Source organism: Apodemus sylvaticus, chromosome 7 (assembly GCF_947179515.1).
Source record: "Apodemus sylvaticus chromosome 7, mApoSyl1.1, whole genome shotgun sequence".
NCBI lineage: Eukaryota > Metazoa > Chordata > Mammalia > Rodentia > Muridae > Apodemus > Apodemus sylvaticus.
The window spans coordinates 66,912,854-66,930,937 of NC_067478.1; the positions used below are offsets into that span (position 1 = coordinate 66,912,854).

General features: G+C 38.4%; 1 protein-coding gene across 3 annotated transcripts in view; it reads left to right on the forward strand.

Annotated features, from left to right (window-relative positions):
- The first annotated feature begins 356 nt into the window (after positions 1-356).
- The window catches only part of Glce (glucuronic acid epimerase), a 74,467-nt gene continuing 56,739 nt past the window's right edge, over positions 357-18,084 (forward strand). Inside the window, exon 1 of one of the 3 annotated variants that reach the window (XM_052188103.1) lies at positions 357-580. The gene's annotated coding sequence lies outside the window, so the exon portion shown is untranslated. Of the gene's footprint in view, positions 581-11,952; positions 12,037-12,528; positions 12,550-18,084 lie in introns of those variants that run through there. The other 2 variants (XM_052188104.1, XM_052188105.1) reach the window with 2 other exon arrangements.

The window sequence follows — 18,084 nt, forward strand, 5'->3', positions numbered from 1 at the left end:
GCGGCCGAAAAAGACCAAACTTTGCCCAAACCACGTCATCTAAGACACCTTTGCAACTGCTCAGGTCTCCAGACGTCGGGTCAGCAACACCTTTGCCCGCGATTTATTGATGAGAGGCGGAGAGAATTAGCTTTACTCTTTTGCAATTGGTCACAGGAGGCTGAGAGTCCCGCCTCCTACGCTGCCACCGCTGACAGGTTTTCGGGACTGTCATTCAAGGACTCTCCGCCCCTCAGCATGGGCCCCGCCCTTTGATATGGCCCCACCTCTTGGTGACTCCGCCTTCGACGCCGTCGCTAACAGGCTTATGGGGCTGCCATTCGAAGAGCCTCCGCCCGCCCTCTCCTCCCCGGCATGGCCTCGCCCCTCACCGTGGCTGGGATCTCGCGGGAAGAGCCGCGGGCACGGCGGCGGCTCAGCTCCCCGGTAGCGCGCTGAGCGGGCGGGCTCTCCTCACACGAGCGCTTCCTCGCTGAGAGGCTGGAGCTGCGGCAGCGCAGGCCTGAGCCGCCGTGTCTCCGCCGCACGCTTCAGTTTTCCTCAGGGCTCTGGGGTCCGCTCGTCCGCCGACGCGCCTCAGGTGAGGAGCTCGGCGTGTCGTGGCTGAGGAGGCTATCGGGGCGGCCGTAGCAGGCGGGCTCACGACGGGGGCGGCTCCCGGGGATGCGCGGCGCTCCGAGTGCGGGGATCTTGGTGACGCGGCGGGGGCTGGGGTCCCGGGGCTCCTTTGGCTTTGGGGTGGGGGGTGGGTAGCTGCCCAGACGGTCCCGGGTCTCTAGGGTCGCGGGAGCGCTTCCTGTGTCCTGAGAGCCCGTGTGCTGGCATAGCGCGGGTCTGGGACTTTGAGACCATTTCTGGCGATCTCCTGCAGTTGGGGGGCTCAGGATATAGTTTAGCCTTGTCCGGAGGGCACAAGGAGCCCTATGAGCGGGGAGGGCTCCGCTTGCCATTCCTGGGATAAAGCAGGAGGATGTCAGGGTTCCAGAGACCTGGGTTTGTTTAAGGTCGCCATGGGGTGATAAGACGATGCCCGGGTCCCTCTCGGGAAGGAACGGACTGGGTGGGTGTGGGTGGGGGCGGGAAGCGTGCACAGGGAGAGCAGCGTTTGTATTGGGGTTTCTGCTTCGCCCAGAGGGGGGCGGTAACTGTGTGTGATGGTCCCCATTCTTTTTCGGGGCGACAAGGAGGGTGATTTTGCCGTGTGGGCGCGGCTCAGCGGTCTCTGGGTCTCCGGGGGTGCCAGACTCGCTTTCAGGAGCCACCCCATGGCACTGCTTGTGGCTTTCGTTTCGATCTGGTCTCTTTCTAGATGAGATTTAACTCAATGTCTAGTTGGACGCTTGATCGGGGCAGTTGCTTAGTTGGAGACACAGTCGGTTTGTTCTGCAGTTTTCTTTTCTTTGCCCCAGGATACCTTTGGGGACGCCTTGCTGGTGTAGCCTGAGCTCGGAGCTGTCTGGGGTATCTGGCAGTTGCGTGGGGATTTAGCTCTGAGAGTAGGGACTGCTGTGCGATTTGGGCTTTCTGTTCTAGGAAGTGTTTGATGGTCCTGCATGGTTAAATCTGTCCTGAATTTGTCTGGGTGTTAGGTAGTGCCGGGAAGCATCCTTTATAAAGCATTTGTGGAAGAGGGGTAACTGAAAAAAAAAAGTATAACATATTATATGTATATGGTCTCAAGTTCAGATTTCTGTAAAAATGTCATTGGTAACCTGTTAAGGATGCCCTATAGAGCTTTTAGAGAATCCTGGTGCATCTGTTTTTACCGTGGTTTGAATCTTAGAGTTCTTCAAGACTCTGTCAGACTTAGGTAGAACTTAAAATGACTTACCAGGTAATCTACCTGTGAGTGGTTTAAAAATGTGTGTCAGAATGTCTGTACATTTGCCTGAGAATCCTCCTGGTTAGGTAGTCTAATGTCACCTTAGTCTAAGGAAACATTGCTGAGGTGTTTGTAAACAGGAAATATGCTATAAGTAGGCAAATTGAAGTTTTGCTTTCCCAGTCTTTTTCTTGTCAGTTTTTTAAAAAAGATAATTTCTTCTGTCTTTTTAATCAGAAAGATTGGGGACAAGTTACTGAAGCTGAATTTTGCAATCATATAAAAACAAACAAACAAAGGGATGTACTGTAGTGCTAATTGGGCTTTGGGGCTGGGTAATAGATTGGTTTTCATTTTCTCACACCAAAGTATGGGATCATCTTTTATGATCATTAAAACTGATCAATTGTGCAAATACTTGCTTGAAACCAAAGCCCAAAAACTCAGGTAGATTTCCATCTTCAAACTGTTTTTTGAGAGAAAGACAAATGACAAAATAGCTAAATTTCAGAAGCTTCGATTTCTCTCTGTGTCTGTCTTCTCTCTCTCTCTCTGTGTGTGTCTGTCTTCTCTCTCTCTCTCTCTCTCTCTCTCTCTCTCTCTCTCACTCTCTCTCTCTCCAGACTTCTAAATCAGCATAGACTAGCCCATCGGCAAAGACAGGATCATCTGTTAGGTGTCATGATGCTGTGATTGCAGTAATGCATCCTGTGTCCAGAAGGAAGCAACAGATAAATAAAACCATTACATTTCAATGCTGATGAGGAAAACAGCGTCCTTGGGAATCAGCATTTTTTTTCCTTAAGTAATCCCTAAGTCTTAATTACCATCTGTTAAGATAACCAGAAGCTGAGTTCTATACCTTCAAAATTATTTTTTCAAAAATTAAATTATGATCAATAGAGTTTGAACATTAAGTAAATGTTGCCTCTTTGAAAATGTTTTTGTGATGTAAGCATGAAGAAAATCTGTAGAAACACAAATGGAACTTACCATGTTTGCAGGTGTTCTTAGGAGGAGGATGGGTGGTAGGAAGGTGTCTGATTTTAAACTTTAATAGTCCTTGAATTCATTTCAGTGAGCAGTGTTGCTCACATGAACATTAGATAAATCCAAAAATGAAAGCATTTCCTACACTGCAAGCTTGTGAACTATACAGTATTTACAGGCTTTTGTCAGTGTTGCCATACTTGCCTGTTTGTACTAATGAAAACTAAAGATCTTTCCATTACCTAAAAAATATAGGAGATAGATGGGCAGTGAGGTGGGGAGCACAACAAGATTAAAAAAATATACAGCTAAATGTTAAACTATTTCAAGATACTGAGTATTTGAATATATATATATATATATATATATATGGTATATACATATATATACCATACAAACACGCACGCGCGCGCGCGCGCGTGTGTGTGTGTGTGTGTGTGTGTGTGCGTGTGTGTGTGCGTGCGCTCTTGTGCTGACCAGAAAGATTTTTTTATTCTTTGGTCAAACATAGGCATATTTAATGGATGTATTTTTCTTGTGAGGCATATGAGCCATAAAAATAGTTTTATAGTTTCATTACTACAATGCTGAAAATGAGAGTAACAAAGTGGGTTTTAGATTATCATTCAAAATTCTAGAACCATAATGTTATATACTAATGCAGTTTCTAGAAAGGAAATTATGAGGCATGCATGCTAGCATCACTGTACTGCTAATAGTGTGACCTTTGATAATTCTTGGTCTCTCAGAGCCTTGGTTTCCATGTGTAAGTATATATATAAATAATGAATGCCAGAAAAGCCTTGTCAATACTTTGTACAAGCCTCAGTTCCAGGGATTGTACTGCATCAGTTTGTCTGCTGCAAATTCTACAATGAGACATTCAAAAGCAAAGAGTGGTTCATTATCAGGATATAACTAGTTCTATGTAACATAATATTTCCATTATATATGATTTCAGAAACTTCTTTATAGAGATAGGATTTAATTCTAGAATACACATTCATGAAGGTAAATGCTTTTCTTTGGATCATTTAGTGTCACATATTACAGTGGTCTTTTTTTTAGCATCTTTGTTTTTTGTATCTGATCCTTTACTGTGTGACAGAATAGCCATGCAGTAATGTTAGGTTCTTATTTAATTCTGGGGTAGAATGAGTGAGCTCTCTAGTCACTGGCCCTAGGCTTGCCCCCTGAATTCCATCCTTACGCTGCTTTCAACATAATGTGGATCTGTTCATGTGCCTTACTTAATACCCATTGTTCTTTAGCTCTAGGATTTAGTCCTAACTGTCATTACAAGGCCTTTCATCATCCCTTTGACTCATCTGCATTTTCTCCACCATAAACCTCAAGCTCCAGTTGCACTAATGAGAGCTGCGTACTGAATGAACCATCCTGTTTCCGTGATTCAGCCTGCAGTTATAGTCTTCCACTGCTTAGCATGCCTTTTCCTCCTGCTGTAAACACTGAGTTTTAATTCTATGTCACACTGTGCATTTTAGATCCTTCATCCTGTCTGGCACTTCTTCCCCCTTCCTGGGTTATTCTCTCAGGTATTCTTGATCATTCCTTCTGTAAGTTTATTTTTTACTGTAATTGTGTCTTTTGCTGAACTCAAGAACAGTTTTTTTCATTCCTCTTTCTTGTTTACACATAGGTGGTTCTCTACTTACATGTTTGAAATCTAGAAACCAGGCTCAGTGTCTTCATAATGTCCAAGATTAATTAACCTCACATGTCAGGCCTGTCCTGCTCTCCTAAGCTCAGCTTCATCTATATGATCTTTACATGCCTTACCCACACACTGATATTAGAACTGTAGTTCTAAGCCTCAAATTAAGAGTGAGACTCCCAGTACAATAGGAGTTAAGGTTATACAGTAACATTTACGGGAAAGTCCTGTAGAATTTTGAGGCAACTACTATTCCTTAGCTCTGGGATTGCTAGGTGGGATGCCAACTTTCTAGTCCTGGACATAGGTGATTGATAGGTGGTGTACCTTGATTGCTTCTTACATGGAAAACAGTATTTGCTAATGTGTGTGTATATTTACATTGGCTTCATCGTTTTCAATCCATTGCCTTTCAGTTTCAAAGCAAATCATGACATTAACTTGCTCTCAGTCATTACCTCCCAAGAAGCAGACAGTGAGTGTGTGTAGAGGTCTGTGTATACCACGTTCTATGCTGCTTCATACTACTACACTGCTTTCTGAGTTAGGTTGCTTATTTGTTTTAACTTACTGATAGGTATTTTACCCATTTTATAAATGGAAGAAGTAGGTTATAAAGTTTGTCTATTTGGTATGCCCCCATACCTCAAAAGGAGAATTTGTGATCACTTTGGCTTTAAAGACTAACCATAAAGCTTTAGCATATGAGGATTTATATATGCAGTAGTGGTTGAATAGCTTCCTTAGAATCACAGAGCCTATCTGTAAGATATTTTCTGCTAATCTAGTTGTGAACACTGATATGAATCTATTATTTGAGCTGGGAATGATAGCAAATATCCATGAGCCTTCATTGAGAAGGCTGAGGCAGGATTTTGAATTTGAAATCATCCTGGGCTAAATAGTGAGACTTAGTCTCAAAATACAAACCCCTCTTATTTTAAAGGAATACTAGATGCCTGATTTTTCCTTCCAAGAAAAGTGATGCCAAGGATCTTAGAGTCTTAAGGACATGACTCAGAGAAAACCCTGAACTTGGATCATGTCATGTGGGCCTCCTCAGTGCCTTCACTCATCTAGTTCCCTAATCTTGTTTTTTTTTTTTCTTCCCTTTTTTTTTCCCTAAAAAAAAAAAAAGCTTCACAGATTACTGAGTTATTAGTATTAGGCTACCAATAATCTTTTATGTGCCTTGATATGTGCCAACTCTATGTCAACTAAGAGGGCTACAAAATAGGCATAAAATCTAATCACTTTCCTGAAGGGACATAGTGTGTGGGTGTGTATTTGAATATGGTCATCTTCTAGTCCAATATTTCCTAATACTTTCCTAATGCTACAACCCTTTAACACGGTTCTTTATGTTGTGATGATTCCCCAACCATACATTTATTTTCATTGCTACTTCATAACTGTAATTTTGCTACTGTTATAAGTCATAAAGATCTGATGTGCAGAATATCTGATATGCGACCACAGATTGAGAACTGGTGTTCTTAACCTAGGAATAATTTTTTTTAATGGCTAGCCTAATGATTTTTGTTTTGTTTTGTTTTGTTTTGTTTTTTGGAGACAGTGTTTCTCTGTGTAGCCCTGGCTGTCCTGGAACTCACTCCGTAGACCAGGCTGGCCTCAAACTCAGAAATCTGTGTGCCTCTGCTTCCCAAGTGCTGGGATTGAAGGTGTGCACCACCACCGCCTGACAGCTTAATGAATTTTTGTACATGTAACCACCAATCTGGTAAAGATAAAGAATATCTATATGATATCATAAAACTTCTTTATTCTCTGTCCTAGTTAGTACTTTCTGAAGATAATTTACCTATCTCATCACCATTATTAATCTAGATTGTTTGCTGTTTGCTCTTGAACTTCATTTTTTTAAAAAAAAGCAAGTTTTTTTTAAAATGGTTTTCTTTATCAACCTTAGAGTCAGTAATTTATTTTTTGACCATTACTATGTATTATTTCATTGCATGTGGACATATGTGCCTATTCTGTTGTTGGATATTTGGGCTGTTGACGGTTCTTAGTTAGCTCTTAAAAACACAGCTACTAATAAAAGTTTTGTACATGTGTTTTAATGGACATATAGATTGACAACTCATAGATCTGTCTAAGTTGTGTACCACCACTCCTGGCCCATTTGCTCCTTAAATGGAGAAAAATTTTGAATGGTTATCACAACAATCATAAAATTTCAAAAACCTAAGTCTCAGATGCAGTCATTGTTACCTCAAGTTTTTGTGTGTACTTCTACAGATAGTAGGTGTTGATGTGTATACATCCATTTCCCAGCATGCTCAGGGAGTAGTTATCAGTGTCTATATATACGAAGTGGTATAGTGCCCATTTGCAGTATTCTTTAGGTTACTTGTATTAGCTCCTCATATAATGTAAAAGCTATACAAATAGGTATCAGACTCTATTTTTAGGAAACAATGATTAGAAAAAACTCCATTCATGTTCAGTGTAGGATTTTTCCCTCCAATATTTCCAACCCTGGGTTAGTTGAATCCTCAGTGTGAAACTAGTAAATATGGAAGACTAGCTATGTTTGTGGTGTATGTGTGTACAATGTGTTTGTATACACATAAATGTGTATCATATAATGTATGTGTCCATGCATATTGTAAAGACTGAATGTGCATATATATGTCAGAATATGAGATGAATTTTCAAGAACATTCATTTAAAATACTGTCTGCTTTAGATGTGGGATAGTATATCATATTGTGTACTAAAAATTAGAAAGGGTCTAAAAATGATTAGTATCTGGCTAGTGGCCCAGAAGGAAGAAAAGCAGGGTCTGGCAGCATTCAGCAGTAATTTTCTATAAGACAAGTGGCCATAGCTCTTTTTATTATTAGATCAATTCTTTGACAGTAGCACTTCTGTTTATAGTACTGATTCAGTACCTCTGTTCTTTGAAGGAAAACTGTGGGTCCATGCTCTGCCCCGCTGCTGGGGTGTGGGACAGTTTGTTAAAAAGTGGACAGTTGATATCTAAAAGAAATTATTTAAAGTACAAAAGCTATTTGGTGGTATTCAGAAGACATTTTGGAGAAAACTACATTAGACATTTCAGTCTTTCTTTGCTTGTAGTTAAAAGAGTTTTAACAGAATTTTCATGATATTTTTGGTTTACAGTGAGAATTGAAGTAGAAAAATTGCAAATAAAAGCCATCATTTTTCTAAACTTATTTGCCTAATTAAAAAGCTAATCAGCCTTGGTATTAACATTTTAAAGTATATATTTTATAAAATTTTCATGCTAATAATATAGAAGTAATTTATATCATACATCAAAGATCTTTTTAAGCTTGACTTAATGTGACTGCTGAATAAGTGATTTGAGCAATAAGAGTCAGATGGGATTAAGAGTGCTTGCAAAAGGGCCCAGGTTCAGTTCCCAGGACCCATGTCAGATGGCTTACAACTAACTCCAGCTTCAGAAAATCTGACACCCTTTCATAGACAGCCATACATGCATATACTCTCATACAGAAGCAGGCCCATACACATACACAGAAATAAATAATAAATAACATAAATAAATAATAAAATATACCTTTAAAACGTTAAACAGATATTGTTTATTTTGTACAAAAAATATTTTTTGTACAAAAATTTGGATTCTATGGTGTTGTAATGGTTTAGGGAGAAGATACTTACTCTGTCAGTAAGTTTTTTTTAAAGTCTTCTATTTCTTAAAATAAAATTTGGAGATGACTTTATTTACTGAAAACTAGCTGGTTATGTGACTCTGGATCAGTAGGGATAATATCAGATGTCCTGTTCAAGATTGATTATGCCCAATAGAGATATGTAATATTTCTTAGAGGTAGAAAATGCTCACCTTTTTTTTTAAGTGTTAATTTTTTTGTCTTTGAATTTGAGACAGGGTTTCTCTGTGTAGCCCTGGCTGTCCTGGAGCTCTGTAGACCATGCTGGCCTGGAATGCAGAGATCCAACCTGCCTCTGCCTCCCAAGTGCAGATTAAAGGTGTATTCTATTTTAAAATTGTATATTTTTTATATACAATTTATATACAAAAATAGCATAGAGAATTACTTTTACCATATACCCATCTTGGCATCCCCTAATGCTATAGTACCTTATATAATTGTGTATTTATCAAAACCAAGAAATGCAGGCTGAGTTTTGAAAAAGGACTTCAACAACTTTTGGTGGGAACACCTGTTACATATGAAACATGTTAGCTTCTGAAGTGTGTACAGTATTGGAAAACAAGGTCTTTACATGTAGTATTACTAACAAACTGGTAAGCTTGGTGTTGTGGCTTAGTAGTTTTTTTTTTTCCAGTAAACTTCTTTTAAAGTTCTTTTGGGGACTGCAATATAGACCACAAATAAAAAGCTATGTTCACATAACTTCATTGTTTTGCTCACTTGGTTTGTTTATTGATTGATTGATTGATTGATTGATATCCCTAGGCTGGTAGTCCTGGGTTTCTCTGTGTAGCATGTAGTAAGTGCTGCTTACTGATGTAGTCCTGGAACTAACTCTGTAGATCAGGCTGGCCTCAAACTCAGAGATATACTTGCCTTTGCTTCCCAAGTGTTGGGATTAAAAGTGTGCACCACTACCTCTTGGTCAACTTTATTGTTAAGTACACATAATTTTAACTTATAAGGTCAGTCAGTGACTTTAAGGGTAGATCCTTAAGTTGTTCTTATTATCACAGAACTCTGTTGCTTATTATTTTATTCCCAACATTTTAATAGTGTCTAATAGATAGCACATGCTACATGTTGTATTAGTGAGTAGATCAGTGACTGACTGAAGCCATATAGATACACCCAAGATCTAAGATAGAAGAATTGGATGATTACAGTTTTTTCATCTCTGCATTAAGTTTATTTTTTTGTTTTGTCTCAATTATACAGTGTTTGTCAAAACCAGAAAGTTGTTTTGGTTGTTATCTTAGGACTTATATTGCTCTGATGAAACACCTCAACCAAAAAGCTAGTTGGGGATGAAATTGCTGTTCATCACCAAAGGAAGTCAGGACTAGAACTCAAGCAGGGCAGGAACCTGAAAACAGGAACCGATGGAGGAGTGCTGCTTACTTACTTGCTTCATATGGCTTACTCAGCTTGCTTTCTTCTAGAATCCAGGACTACCAACCCAGGGATGACACCACCCACAGTGGGCTAGGCCCTTCCCATTGATCACTAATTGAAAATGCCTTACATCTGGATCTTTTGGAGGTATTTCCTCATGACTCTTTGATGACTCTAGCTTGTGTCAGGTTGACACATAAAAGCATCCAGTAATTGCAGTTGGCTTCTGGGATTTAGCTGAAAATGATTGATAAGAATGTTAGTTTCATCAGGTAGTGGTGTTACATGCCTTGAATTCCAGCACTTGGGAGGCAGAGGTAGGTGAATCTCTGAGTCCAGCCAGGTCTACAAAGTGATTTCTAGGTGGCCAAGGAAAGAAACCAAAGAAACCCTGTCTCCAAAAACCAAAAAATAAAAATTAAGTTTCTGGGGCTGGAGAGATGGCTCAGCAGTTAAAAGCAATGGCTATTCTTTTCTGAGGTCCTGAATTCGATTCTCAGTAGCCACATTGTGGCTTACAACCATCTATAACTGTAGCCCCATGTAATTCTCATGGAATCTAATGCCTCTTTCTGGTGTGCAGATGTACAAGCAGACAAAATACATAAAATACATAAGCAAATGAATACAGTTTCTGAGAGTCAGGGCATTCTTTGTTAAATTGAACAATGTTAATGTTCAATGTTAAAAAGAAGTCGAAAATGTGTTAAAGCAGAATTAGAAGCAGTAATTTACATTTGTTTATGTTGCATATGATGAATATAAGTGAGGTCAATGAAATGAAGTACCACTGTTTAGAGGAGTCCACTTGCTTTTTTAAAATAGCTTCACTGAGGTATATTTGACCTACAATAAACTGCACACACTTAAAACATACAATTTAATAAATTTTTGGAAACCTTTGTATTCAGGATTGTAAATAAACATCTCCAGAAATGTCTAAATGTAATCTTTCTGTCATGCCTCTTCATAGACCCATATTCTGCTACTTCAGACCATTGGCCTGCCTTTTGTCACTAGGTTGTTTTGCATTTTCTGAAGTTTTATATGTATGCAGTCAGTCAGATACTATGTGATGTGGGAAGGAGATATCTGACTTGACATAATCACTTTTAGATTCTTTTCTGCTATCTGTCTCAGTGATTTATTTCTTCTGTTATTGATGTTTGTCTTACTGATGCACTACCTGGCACTTTGTAATCCAGGCTGGGCTGACAATCTCCTTATAGCAGCTCAAGTGCTGGAATTATAGGGTATGTCTTAGGGTTTCTTTTGCTGTAATGAAACACCAAAGCAACTTGGGGAAGAAGTGGTTTATTTCATCTTACATGTAAATCCATCCTTTTGTAAATCCATCATTAAGGAAAGATGGGGCAGGAACTCAGGCAAGGTAGGAGTTAATGTAGAGGCTATGGAAGGATGCTGATTGCTGACTTGCTCAGCCTACTTTTTTATAGCACTCAGGACAACCAGCCTGGGAGTGGCATTGCCTACAGTCAGCTGGGCCTTCCCATATCAGTCATCAATGTAGAAAATGCACCACAGATTTGTTCAAAGGCCAGTTTGGTAGAAGCATTTTCCCTATTGAGGTTCCCTCTTCTAAAATTTTCTAGCTTTTGTCACCTTGACATAACACTAACCAGCACAGGTGTATCATCATGCTTGTCAATTTGTTATTTTTAAATTGTTTAGTACCAGAGCTAAACATACATGATACATATACACTAACAGTTGTGTATCATTCATTTGTTGACTTTGGAATGCTTTAAAATTTTATTTATAAATATAGCCATTGTGAACAGTAGTGTATCAATGTAATATAAAGTTTTCTTCTTTATTTTTAAGATAAATACTTAGGAATAGTAATGGCTAGGGTCCAAGTTACATTCATGTTTTAACTTTGTGGAGGAGTAGCATTATTATAAAAGGCCGATTTTCCTAATACTGCAGAGATAGCTTACAAATTAATAAGAGTAAAGAAAAAGCCAACAAAAAAAACTGGCAGAAACCATAAACATGTACTTCATGTCAAAAGAAATACAGATGATGTTAAGCATAGGAGAAATTTCCTTGGAAGCTAAAGATATTTTAGGAAAACATTTTCTCTTCCTCCCTCCCTGCCTCCTTTCCTCCTTCCTCCTCCTCCTCCTCTTTCTCCTCTTCCTCCCTCTCTCCCTTCCTCCCTCCCTCCCTCCCTCCCCCTTCTCTCTGTGTGCACATGTGTCTGTCTGTGCGTGCATGCGCGCACACGTGTGTGTGTGTGTGTGTGTGTGTGTGTGTGTGTGTGTCTGTCTGTCTGTCTGTCTGTCTATCTGTCTATGTATGTACAGGTTAGAGAACAGTTTGTAGACACCGACTGTTTCCTCTTACAGGGATTGAAATCAGGTCATTAGGCTTGGTGGCAAGCACCTTTATCCACTACATCATATTACCAGCTGAAAGCGGGGGAAAAAAACTTTAAGGTACTGTTTTATGTTTAGTCTGCAAGATAAGAATGCTTGGGTTTGTATAGTTTTTTCACTTGAAATGTAATCTGTAATATCAAGTTTTAAAAACTACTTTGTGATTCAGTTTCTTTGCCAATAAAATCAAAGCAATAATATTTCCTTGAAGGAATGTAATGAGAATTAGATGAGTTAATATACACAAAGCTCTCACAGCAATCCTTGACACACGTATGTCTTCTTTTAAAGAAATTATTCTGAACCAAGCATGGTGGCACATGTCTGTAATCCCAGCATCAGGCAGCTGACACAGAATTATTATTTGGAGATTATTCTTGGCTACAGAATGAGATCTGATCTCAAAGAGCACAAATCAAACTAAGAAAACAAAATAGCTAATTACTATTATCAAAGTACAGATTTAAACAAGGGTATTCTCACTTACCAGATTAAGCAGTAATGGCAAGGGTATGTGCAACTCCTCTTCTGTACTGTGGACAGGAATGGAAGCATGTGCAATTTCTTTGGAAGGTGAGTTGATTTACTGAAATGATAAATGTTCAAGCTTTTTAATTCAGTCATTTAAAAAGATTTCTTTTGCTCATTATAGCATTAATTATATTATCAAAAGCTATAAATGACTCTTAATATGATCTGGCTAAAAAATAATGGCACAGCTACACAATGAGGTGTTATATAGCCATAAAAAGAAAGATAAGCAGCATTAATGTCTTCATCCTCAAACATCTTTTTTTTTTTTTTTTTTTTTTTTGAGACAGTATGCCCCCATGTACCCTCAACTGGCTTGGAACTCACTGTGAGGACCAAACTGATCTTGGATTCAAAGAGCTATGATGGCTTTGACCCCCTAATGTACTATTATACCTGGCTCTACTCTTCAGACATCTTACTGAGTAGGGAGGGAAAAAGCTGCATAAATGTTTATGACATGCCAGATAAGAAAATTAATTGTATATGTGTAAGTGTACATAAACATGTATATAGTAAAACACATTTATTATTCAATATGCATTGACTTCTTAAAGAATATGCGTAAAAAGGAGACTAATTCTAGAAGAACTGAAAAAAAAGGACTTGAAGGTTAAAAGTCTGGGATGCTACACTGGCTTGTGTTTACATTTAAACTGCTACAGTGGCTCTGTGTTTCTGTTTAAATTGTGCCCTTTTCTGAAGCATTTATAGATCCTTAGACAGTTGATATCTTGATACAGAAAAGTCCCACTTATCCTTACTTCTGTTGGTAACATTTTATATCATTGTAGTACAGTACAAAAACTATGACACATGATGTAGTGTGCATATTTTTCTCAAATTACGTCAGTGTTTACATCTATTCACTGTGTGTTTATATGTTATACATCTTCAAGACTAAATTTTATCACATCAGTTTTACAATCGTTAACATAGTCAACATACACAACTGTCCTCTCACCACAAAAAAATCTCTGGGTCATCCTGTAATAGTCATATTTGTCATCCTAACCTCAAGCCTTAAAAACCATATACTCTTCATTTTAATAATAATAGTGATAATAATAATAATAAAATTAACATATTGACATATTAATTATTATATTAAATATTAACATATTGGTGTACTATAATTAGCATATTAATGTATTAATTATTGTATTGTATTAAATATTAGTATATTAATATTAATGTGATAATGATAATAATTATTATTAGCAGTAGTAGTATATAGGTGTTTTGCCTGAATGTATGTCTGTTCACCATGTGTATGTCTGATGCCTATAGAGGCTAGAAAATGGCACTGGATCTCTTGGAATTGGAGTTGCAGATGGTTGTTAGCTGCCATGTAGATGCTGGGATTCATACCTAGGTCTTCCGGAAGAACAGTGGTAAGTTGGTTGATAGGGTCAACAGAATTTGTTGACAGAGTCAGAAAAAAGGGTCCAGAGAATGAGAGAAAGCAAGAAGTTAAGCATAATGTGGAATTCTTGATATGATTGCTTGAAGGATAGAATTTGCTGTGGTGGGTAAAACTGAAGGAAAAGATTTTTGAGGAGAAAAGTTTTGGACAAAGTAATTTCCGAATACCAATTAAGTATCTAATTGGGGAAAAAAAAAAAAAAAAACCCTGCAGATGCCTGTATCTTGAAACAAAAGAGATGGATTAGAGATTTAAGTTTGAGAATTGAAAGAGATTAGACCAGATGGCTTCACAGAAATAGGGTAGAGAGCCTCCTAAGATGGAGATTTGAGCCACTACAGAGTTTAAAAGTTGGGTAGTAAGAAGCCAGAAAAGTAAACTTAGGAGGACCTGATTGAAGAGAAAAAACTAGTAGGTCAGTGTCCTGGAAACCAGATAGAGAAGAAAGTATTCCAAAAAGGGAGGACAAAACCTTGTCTAATGCTCTTGACAGTTAAAGAGGAGGACTAGTAATTATCATCATTTTTGGCAATGTGGAATTAGAATTCTAATAAGAACAGCTCTGATAATGTGGCAGTGGTAGTAGGAGATCTGACTGGAAAGGTCAAGAGAAAGGGGGAGAAGTTAAAAATAAGCAGAAAGCACCTGAGACATTATGTTGAAGAAATGGTGGTAAAGAGAATGAAAGGTTGGGAAAATATCTGTTTGTTTTTTAGATTGAAAACTGACATTTTTGTAGGGGCTGAGTAAGGGAAATTTTGATGGGGGTGGGACTAGGTAGTGAATGAGAATGGCGAGTGTGACTAGAAGACTGGGCCGTCTGACTCAACAGCTGGTGCAGTAATGAGAGAGCTGAGAATATTTGGGCACAGATATACTTAGATGGGTTTGTAAGCTTATAGAAGTTTGTATGCTTTATTTCTCAGTAAAATGGGAAATAGAGTCAGCACATGAAAGAGGAAGCAATGGGAGATTAAAAAACAGGGTATAAAGTAGTTGTGGAGGAGAGGGACAGGAAATAAAAAGGTATACTTGTTAGACATCTTTACAGAGTCACTTGAGCTTTCTGATCCTGAATTTAAAGAGAAAGTAGTTACTAACAAAGACTCTTTCTAGCCACATTGAACTGTGTAAGTACCAACATGGAATTGGCAGAGAATTGGCTTGGTTGGTACTGGTTTTTAGCCAAGATTGACAAAGTATAAAGGAAGAGAAAATTTGTTGAGGTTTGCGCAAGACAGGGAAGTAATAAATGGTTGAATAAGAACTTAACCTAAGGTAAGATGGGGATTGAGAATACAACAAAAGGGAAGGAGAGAGGAGTGGCGGCAGACTAAGCAGGTGTGGCACAAACCCACAGGCTCAGGACTTAGGAGAATGCGGCAGGGAACTGCACATTTGAGTTCATTCTGGACTACATAGTGTGTCGGTAGACTAAGATGAGTAAGTAAAGGGAGTGAACTGATAAAGTGTAGTGCTTGAATGTGTATATGGTTACATCATAATATGCATATATACATATTTATTGAATGTACATAGTTACATTCATTAACACATTTTAAGCTTTGACCATGGCATAAGTTACTCACATAACAATGGAATTAAAATTAACTCAGATTAAGCTTTGAGTATGTGTATTAGTGGATAAAATAAAATTAGAATAGGATCATGGGAAGAGAGACTGTCAAGGAATGTGAAGCAAGGATTTGGGGAGGAACCAAGGATAATGGTAGAATGAGCAAGCAGCTGTAGCCTTGAAGAAGTGAGTGGAGCATTTGAGAGGTAGTTGGAACAACAATAGTCAGGTGGCAGTAGAATCCAAGCTGAATGCTTTCAGGGAGGAGGGGACAGAAATGTGTGGAATGGACACAGGATACTTGTTCTACGACTGTGGTACGAGGAACTGGGAGAGTAAACATAGCACACAAGGAATCAGTAATAAGGGAGAACCAAGTAACAGACAAATGTCATATATGGATGGAGGCATAGACAGCAGGAAGAGTTGATGCTGATAGCAAAACTAATGCAATTTGGAATGATGCTTTTTACTTCCTGTTTGATGTTTTTGCAGGTCTTCTCTCTTTTAGAATCATATACAACTTAGAAGCATTCTCTGTATTTGACCGTCTAGAATTTTATCCTAAAAGATGAGTGCCATCTGATGTAGTAGCATATTCCTTTAGTCTCAGCACTCAGGAAGCAGAGGCAGGTGGATCTTTGTGAGTTCGAGGCCAGCCTGGTTTACATAGTGAATTCCTGGACAGCCACAGTTACATAGTGAGACTTCTATGTCAAAACAAAACAATATCATATCATCCCCCAAGACACTAACAGAGGGTTAATTTTGCCATCCCTAAGGTTAGCAGAGTATAATTTAACTTTCCCAGGACTGATTGTGAACATTAATAAGGATTTTTGTTGTAGCTGCCCAATTATTTTCTCCATTCAATTTGTAACATTGGGCATTCAACATAGAATAATGACAGGTCTCCCTTAATGGCTTGTCTCCTTCCAAGTCTGTCAGGAATATCTAAACCAGAGAAAAACAACATCTGTAAAAAATAAGCAGAGAGTTGTTCCATTTCTTTTCCAAAGTTTGTTCTATAATTTAATCCCTGCCTTTATTAATAGTATCTTTAATTTTTTTTACATTTGAGAGAACATTTTGTTTCACAGATGCCCTTTATATAATGTCAACTAATATTTGTTCCAGTTATGACTGTTTGAACATTAAGTGTAAAAAGAACCCAATTTAAAAAAAAAAAAAAAAAAAGCCTGTCTGTGGTGGTCCACGCCTTTAATCCCAGCACTTGGGAGGCAAAGGCAGGTAGATTTCTGAGTTCAAGGCCAGCCTGGTCTACAGAGTGAGTTCCAGGACAGCCAGGGCTACACAGAAAAACCCTGCCACCCCCCCCAAAAAAACCCCAAAAGAACCCAATTCAAGTAGCCTTACACAATAAGAAAACCAACCAGTTTTGCAGTTTCCAGTTTGGCTGGAAGTAGAGGCAAGGTAGGCTTCCAGGTTTTGTCAGTGAATGCATTAATGCAGACTCAGAAGATTCCAATTCTTTCTGTTGGTTCAGTCCACTTTGGATAGGAAAGAACCTTATGTTCTAAAGCAATGTTTTTCAACCTTCTGAATGTTGCAGTCCTTTATAATACAGTTCCTCATGTAGAGGTGACCCCCCCCAACCATAAAATTATTTTGTTGCTACTTCTAACTGTAATTTTGCGACTGTTAAAATTTTTAATGTAAATATCTGATATGCAACCTTAGAGGGGTCACAACCTACATGTTGAGAACTACTGTTCTAAAAGATCTCAGGAAGCTGATTTCCTCCTAACAGAAAGTACAGACATAATCAGAAACCACCAGAAAATCTTGTATGCTACTGATCTGATTCTCTTTCATCTCAGAATCAATTTATGGCAGTGAGATAGGCCCATTATTGAGCCAAAGTCAGTTCTCCAAGTTGCTGTCACTCGGTTGTAGAGTTTAAATATTCATGGTAACAATCATAATATCTATTACAGCTTCTGCCTTGGTTGTGTACTAGTGTCTTGAAGCTTTTTAATGTTTCTATAATGAGCCAAAATATGTTTGCTTCTGTTTTGTTGCTTTAGTTGCCATGGTCATGGGTTTCTATCATGTAAAACAATATGACACCAAACATTCCTTTCTGAAGAGAGAATGCTGACACAGTGAGAAGGTATGAGATAGATTACAAATTTGAACATGTAGCTACTTGTAACCAACATCCTTAGCCTTTCACCACCAGGTAGTTGACTTAGCTACCATTTCAATGGAAACTTGATTTCTATCTCTCTTCCCTCTCTGTTAAAAGTTGTCAGCACTGAGCCAAAATAAAAAGCAAGCTGTGTTATTATCAAGGTTCTATTTCTAGCTCTTGCCTTCCAGTAATATATGATCATAGGCAAACCACTTCATCTGCCATACCTGTTCCTCTCCCCATGCTTCATGAGCTGGAGAATGCTAAATCTTGCCAAGTGTTCTTATTAAATTAAATAAGCTGATGTGAAAAAAAAATTTTTTTTAAATAAAGTAGTGTGTAGTTAAAATTGTTTTTTACACTAACAAAAGAATGAAAGTTGCAAGAAAGAAACCTTAATAACTTGAGAGATATTGTTTC